This window comes from Notamacropus eugenii, chromosome 2 (genome assembly GCF_028372415.1).
Source record: "Notamacropus eugenii isolate mMacEug1 chromosome 2, mMacEug1.pri_v2, whole genome shotgun sequence".
Lineage (NCBI taxonomy): Eukaryota > Metazoa > Chordata > Mammalia > Diprotodontia > Macropodidae > Notamacropus > Notamacropus eugenii.
Window position 1 is genome coordinate 73,938,345 of NC_092873.1, and position 7,881 is coordinate 73,946,225.

At 33.5% G+C, this 7,881-nt stretch overlaps 1 pseudogene; it reads right to left on the minus strand.

Moving 5' to 3' along the window:
• Nucleotides 1–868: 868 nt before the first annotated feature.
• LOC140522660 (large ribosomal subunit protein uL3m pseudogene) lies at nt 869–7,354 on the minus strand (annotated as a pseudogene).
• Between the last annotated feature and the right edge of the window lie 527 nt (nt 7,355–7,881).

The window sequence follows — 7,881 nt, forward strand, 5'->3', positions numbered from 1 at the left end:
TAGTCCAAAAGACTTGTTCAAAAAAGAAAATTGTTATTGAGACATGATTCGTTCTTTTATTATTTTGATTATAAAAAATGATTCTTAACATGTAAAATTGCTGTCCAGCTTCAAATTCAACAATTAGTTAATCTTGTTTAATGCCATGATTTAAAAGTCGAGGTTGAGTTGAGGACAGGCCATATATGCACTTGACAAAAAGGGTCCAATATGGTATAACTAAGATAATGAAAAATGCGGTTGTGGGGTTCTTTCTTGTTCTACCTCTATAACATTCATGTGAAAGGAGACATTTCACTGTGTGTGGAGAATTTTTGCTTTTCAGTTGTTTTAGTTATATCTGATTCCTTCTTCTTCTTCTTTTTCATCTTCTTCTTCTGTTTACCTGGGATTTTCTTGACAATCATGCTAGAGAGGTTTATCATTTCCTTCTCCAGCTCATTTTATAAATGAAGAAATAAGAATATTCTGGGTGAAGTGATTTGCCCTGGGTCACACAGCTAGTAAGAGTCTGAGGTCAGATTTGAACTCAGGAAGATGAATGATTCTTCCTGACTCCAGGTCCAATACTCTAGACCACTGTGCCACCTAAGTAACTAGGTGCAGTGAATAACTACAATGAATACAGTTAATGCTATGTATGTACCTACAACAGAAGGATCACTGGGCTGATAAATATTTTCAGCATGTAAATCTTCTGGCAGTTCTTTCCCATTATCATCATCAGGAAAATACGTAGGAAAATGGCAAATTTCTTGAAAAGTCTTTATAAGGAAGCAAGACAGAACCCCATGGCTTTACCAAGGAATTCATATGGCTCTGCATGCAGCCATTTATGTGTTTTGTGTTGTTCCTTCACAATTTAATCCTAATTCTTTTTGACATTGTTACCCATGGTAATATCACTAGTTGCTATTTCTTCAGATCTGTGAGTTTTGGTCTGACTCTGATTGGTAGGTTGAAGTTTAAATCTGCACCTTTTCATGACTCTTTAAATATCTTGGACAAGAGTTTTGGCTATAACAACCACATACTGTCCAGGACCAAAAAGAACACCATAGAAAGGCATACTTGTTTTAGTTATGGCATTGTTAGTTACAAGAAATAGGAACTTCTCTCTCGATGGCACTCTAACTACTCTGTACATTTTCATTAGTGATTCAGATTTGTAGAAATGTGGTACATTTTTTCCTTCCATGATCAAGAATTTCTCAATTCCCCCTACACTCTTCCCTTGGAATATGACAGACTTGGAGGATACGACAATCTTGTACTAGTGACATATTTTATTTTGTTTTCGTTTTTGTTTTTTTTTGCCTTCCTTGGTCCACAAGGGTACTATGGCTAATTTCACTACAACAGGACCAGTTTTTGGGGAACCTGACTCCCAAGGAAGAATGAGTCATGGTTTATTTTTAAGAGGACACAGTTTACTTGTTTGGGCCCTTTTTTCTTAAGCATATAATTGAAACAGTTTTCTTCAGAGTTCATGCTGACAGGGGCAACTGATACAATAGGTGTTTTTCACAATTAGACTGTAGTGTAACCCATCAATAGCCCTCAGGGTCACATAGTCTGGTGATCACTTGACCAGGAGCCTCCAGTACTCCATGACATGGGGAGTCAAGTTCTGCTATGTCTTGTCCCTCTCCCAGGGCCAACATGAGCTACTTTTTTATTTACTGTTTTGAAAAATTATCTATTTATTTTTAGTTTACAAGATTCAGCTCCACAAGCTTTAGAGTAACAACTTTTCTTCCTCTCCCTCTCCTTCCTTTTGTCCCCTCTCCAATATGGCATGCAATCTGATATAGGCTCTACATGTATATTCACATTAAACATATTTTCACATTAGTGATATTGCAAAGAAGAATTAGAACCAATGAAATGAACTATGAAAATAAAGGAATAAAACACAAAAGAGGGAGAGTAAATATTATGCTTCAATCTACATTCAGACTTTGTGATTCTTTCCTTAGATGTGAATAATATTTTCCATCATGAGTCCCTTAGCGTTCTTATAGAACCTTGCATTGCTGAGATTACTATCAAAGTTAGTCATCACACAATGTGACTGTAACTGTGTGCAATGTTCTTCTGATTCTGCTCCTCTCATTCAGCATCAGTTTGTAGAAGTTTACAAAGTTTTTCTGAAGTTTGACTGCTCATCATTTCTAATAGCACAGTAGTGTTCCATTATATTCATATACCACAGCTTGCTCAGCCACTCCTCAATTGATGGGCATCCCCTCAATTTCCAGCTCTTTGCCACCACAAAAAGAACTGTTATAAATATATTTGTACACATGGGTCCTTTTTCCACTTCTATGATCTCTTTGTGATAAAGCACTAGAAGTGGTGTTGCTGGATCAAAGGGTATGCATATTTTAATAGATCTTTGGACATAGTTTCAAATTGCTCTCCAGAATGGCTGGATAAGTTCACAACTCCAATAATGTTCTGATTTTCCCACATCTTCTCCAAGATTTAAAATTTTCCTGTCTTGAACATGACTTATTCTTGATGGAGTTGTACTGGCTTATTTTGGTCACTTTGCTTTTTTAACTGTTCCTTGATGCTTCTTTTAGTAATGCTTACTAGAATTCAAAGCTCTCTGGCCTTTACTAAATACACTTTTTCCTCTTCCTTCTTAAAAATGACCATGAATTTTGCCCTTTCACAAGACTGTGACATCTCTTCCATTTTTCACAATCTTTCAAAGACCACTAGAGTTGAACAATAACATTTGTATATTCTTTCAGTACTGGCATTAAAATGATGCTATGGATAGAGCTCTGGAATTGGAGTAAGTGAACTCTGAATTAAACTCTGTCCTTAGATTTCCTAGCGGGACTGGGTTATTTTGATTCTCAGATTATTTTGACCTTTCCTGGACAATAAGAGTACTCAAGCAAATCAAGGTGATTAATAAATTCATTATTTATTCCATTTTCACAGGTAGGTGAACACAAAACAATGTCATCCAAACCTTGATAAGTAAGACATAAAAATACATTTGTATGACAGTTGATAGATTTATTTGATAAATGTAAAAGCACAAACTTTTGGGAAAGGTACTCTTTGATAAGAAATGTTAGGAAAACTGGAAAATAGTTTGACAGAAAATGGGTTTTAGAGCACCATCTCATACCTTAAGTTAAAACACAGAACCTAAAAATTTTACAAAAAATTCATACCATTAAAATATTAGATGAGAATAGAAGGTTATATGTTCTATAATGTAATATAATTGGTAAGAAAGATAATGTGGTACATTTGACAGAGAGCTGCATTTGGAGTCAAGAGCTTCTGGTACTGGTGATCTTTTTCTGGGCAAATTGATTAACATTTTTCAGCCCTAGTTTCTTCATTAATAAAATTACATCATTGGATTAGATGACCTCCAAGAACCCTTGACTTCTAAATCTATCATAACATGAAAATTCATAGCCTACCATACCAGAGAGAATATTGTAAAAGATTATATAAATACTTGATCACATGGAATTTTTAAAGATGTATGCAAATAAAATAGTTCAAACAGAACCATAACTTTAGGGTTAGAAGGGCCTCAAAGTCTTGCAGTTCAATATCTTCATTTTGCAGATGAGAAATCTAAGGACTAGAGAGGTTAAGTATTCAGAGAACAAGTGGTGCCTCAGTCATGGGTACAGGTTTCTCACATGACTCTATATTCAGTGATGCTAGTTCAGTATTCTTTCTGCTGCACCACATGACTTCCTTGGTATAAAAGGAAAAATAAAGTATAGATAGAGGAAAAATATCTTTTCAATAATTATGACCAAGTGGGATTTATACCAGGAATTCTGGAATGGTAAATATAAGAAAAGCTAACAACACCATTGATTATATCAATAAGAAAAAATTTTAAAAATCATATGGTTTTACCAAGGGATGCAGAAAAAGCTTTTGAAAAATTACAATACTCATTTCTATTAAAAACCCTTGAAAGTATAGACATAGTAGATTTCTTCCTTAAATTGATAAAAAGCATTTATTTCAAATAACCAGCAAGCATTGTTTGTAATGGGATAGGCTTCTAGCCTATCTAGCAGGCTTCTAGCTTTCTCAGTAAGATCAGGTGTAAAACAAGGATGTCCACTTAGTCCCACATTGTTCAATACTGCACTGGAAATCTTAACCATAGCAATAAGAGAAGAAAAAGAAATAGAAGGAGTAACAGGGAATGGGGTAAGAAATCATCTCTTTTTTTTTATAGAAATAATTAAGAAACTATTTTTATTCTGAAACTATTAATAGCATCCACATACAATCTTGACATATAATTAGCAATAACTACTGAAATGTTTTGTACACATATATTGCAAGAAACAAACATTGCCAAATCAAAAAGACACTCAAAGAAATAACAGTATAAAATCAGTAGCTTCATAACCAAAATTTTAAAGAAAATTATCATTAAATTCAACTTGAGGTATTTTTTTCCCTTTGGTGCCATCTAGTGGGCTGCAGAAAATCAGTAGCATATTAATTTATTCACTAAAATTATTCAAACATACGCACAATATTGTTTTGAGGAGTGTCATTTTAAAATTAAACAGCAAAAATATGCAGAAATAAAACAAAAATATCAGGTCATTTTTCTAACTGTAAAGTTACTAATATTTTCAGAAGTTTGTTTTAAGAAAACCTAATGCCAAAATATTCTTTAATAATAGCTTACATTCAAATATCTTGGACTTAACTGGGTACAATATTTTATTTAGAAATAACAAGGGATTAGATTACTAAATGAACCATCTCTTTTTGAAGAAGATATGATGATATATTTGAAAAATTCCAAAGGATCACCTAAAAAAGTTAGTTGAAATAATTACTCATTTGAGCAAAGCAGCAGGGTATAGAGTAAATTCATACAAATTTTCAGCATTGTCATATGTCACAGACAAAACCATGCAAGAGATAATAAGAGTTTCCTCATTTAAAATGATTTAAAAGATTTTGGGATAAGAATTCGTTATTTGACCAACATTGTTGGGAAAATTGGAAAGTAAGCTGGCAGAAATTGGGAATAGACCAAAATTTCACACTATTTACTAAGGTAACGTCAAAACAGATAGATGATCAAGTTATAAAGAGAGATATTACAAGACAGTTTGAAGAAAATGGAACGTTATTTATCAGACTTATGAATATATGAATAATTTATTTAAAAAACCCAAAAGATAGGGAACAGAATAAGATGTAAAAAGTATAATTTAAATTATATTAAATTTTAAATGTTTTTTACATATAAAACAAATGTAGCCAAACTGAGATGGAAAGCAAAAAATTGAAAAAAAAACCCATTATAATCAGTTTCTCAGATAAAGGTCTCATTTCTCCAATACATAAAGAACTTGTCAAAACTGTTAGAACATGAATCATTTCTCAGTTGATAAATGGTCAAAGATATAAACAGGCAGTTTTGCAATAAAGTCATCAGATCAATACAGAGTCATATAAAAAAATGCTCTAAATCATTATTCATTAGAGAATGCAAATTAAATATCGTTTTATACCTATCAGTGGGCTAAAATGATTTATGAGGAAAGTGATAAATGTTGGAAGGGATGTGGAAAAATTGGGCCACTAATTCATTGTTGGTGGAACTGTGAACTGATCCAACCATTTTGTAGATGAATCTGGAATTATGCCCCAAGAATTATTAGAGGGCCTATATCTTTTGACCCAGCAATACCACCCCTAGGTCTGTTTCCCAAGATGATTAGGGAATAAGCGAAAGAACCTATATGTTCCAAAATGTTTATAACACCTCTTTTTGGTGGCAAAGAACTGGAAATTGTGGGGATGCTTGTCAGGTAATGGCTGAACAAGTTGTGGTATACGGTTTTCATGGAATACTACTGTGCTATAAGATCTAATGAATTCAATAATCTTAGAAGAACACGCAAAGAGTTGCACAAAACATGAATAGTAAAATAAGCAGAAACAAGAGAATGTTGTTATGGTAGCAGTTATATTATTTTATGAATGACTGAACAAATCAGCCATTTTCACCATTTTAAATTTGCAAATTAACCACAAAAGATATGGAAGGAAGATTCTATCTGCATCTGGAGAAAGAATTGATAAGTAGAAATATGTATGGAATTATTTTTATTATATAAATATTTGTGTGTATGTGTACATATGTGTGTGTGTGTGTACATATTTGGGTCTAATGTTAACTAAATCTAAGGCTGGGGTGGGGGAGAAAAAGGGAGGAAATTTACATGATTGTTTTATTATATATTTAAGAGGCAAAGCAAAGGTTATGTAATAGACCCGTTTTGCGAACAATCATCTTTTTTTAATGTGCTATATTATAGTAACACTTGTTTTATTCCACAAATTAGAAAAAATAAGTATCTCTGATAAAAGTTAAACTTTGAATTTTTACCAGGAATCAAGATATATGCTAAATTGTCATTTATCAATATATAATCATACAATATGAACAACATTTCGAAAGAAGAAATACAAACTACCAACAAGCATCTAAAACATTCAAAATTGTGAATAGTCTGACAATTGCAGATTCAAAGAACTTAAGATCATGGTATTCATTAAATCAGGAAAGATGAGAATTCAGTGTTAGAAAACTGATAGAAACAAAGGCATACCAGTTGAAAGATGATGATATCGTGAATTGATCCAAATACTTAAAAACAATTTTTAATTATGAAAGAAATGCTATTAATTTTTTTCATATCCTCTTCCAGTAATCTCACTACTAAACATTCCTAGTTCTTGACAATGAAAAACACCTTTAACAATACAGATCTGCTACTGGGGTCAGAAGAGCTGGGTCAATCATTCTTCCCCTTTTAAAGAGCTCTGGACCCATGCACTTGGGGAAGGTTCAGAGCCCTAGGAGAGTCTGCCTCTGAAGGGAAAGACTGAAACATTTTTATTTGAAATCTTTGGATTTTATATGCTCATGTCTTCAAAGCCCTAGGGAAAACCACTTAAAGCTTAAAATTTGGCTCATGTCTAGGGTCTTCCCAAAAGGGAACATATTAGGTACAGAATAATTTTATTTTCTCCACATAGAAGAAATGATTATAACAAAAAGACTCAGAAGTGCACATTGATATGAAACAATAACTTATAATTCCCATTATAATTTCCTGGGAGTTTGATAAAAAAAAACCCAAAGTATTTGACAATTTGTTATACTGCTGAATCAGTCAGTCTTTCACTTTCACCTTGCTTGTTAACTGTCCCTAAGGACCCATTACATTTACTGGTCAGGGAAAGAGTTTGGCTCTTTTTCCTACTGATCATTACAGCAGTAGTTACAGGGTTCTTTTTTCTGAATGTCAGCCATCCCGTGTCAATGAACCTAGAGAAGCCTATTTTGATTACCTAAGTAGGGAAAGAAACACAGCAGAAAAGGCAGTCAGAGCCCAGAAGTCCAAGGTCAAGGTCTCTTAGGCAGCACATTATTCAAAAGTCACTAAGACTTTTTGGTAGGAGTGAGGGCTGGTTTCCCTTCCCTTCAAGGGAAGAGAGGGAGAAGGAGATGAAGAAAGGAGGGAGGGAGAGAGAGACAGACACACAGTGAGAGAGAGAGTGAATGTGAGAGAGAGAGAAAGAGAGAGACAGAGAAAGAGACACAGAGAGAGAGAGAGAGAGAAAGAGAAAGAGACAGAGACAGAGGCAGTTGTCTTCTAGACAACTCAAATTCTGTATGTTACTTAAAGAAAGTGTCAATCTACTTTGGTGGAGGAAGCTCATCACTAAGAACTCGCAACACCAGTGAAATCACAGGTTTAGTTTTAAAAAAAAAATTAGCTGTCTATATACCAAGTCAGGTATGTAAAGCAATATTTTGAATTATCTGTCTTATGCTAA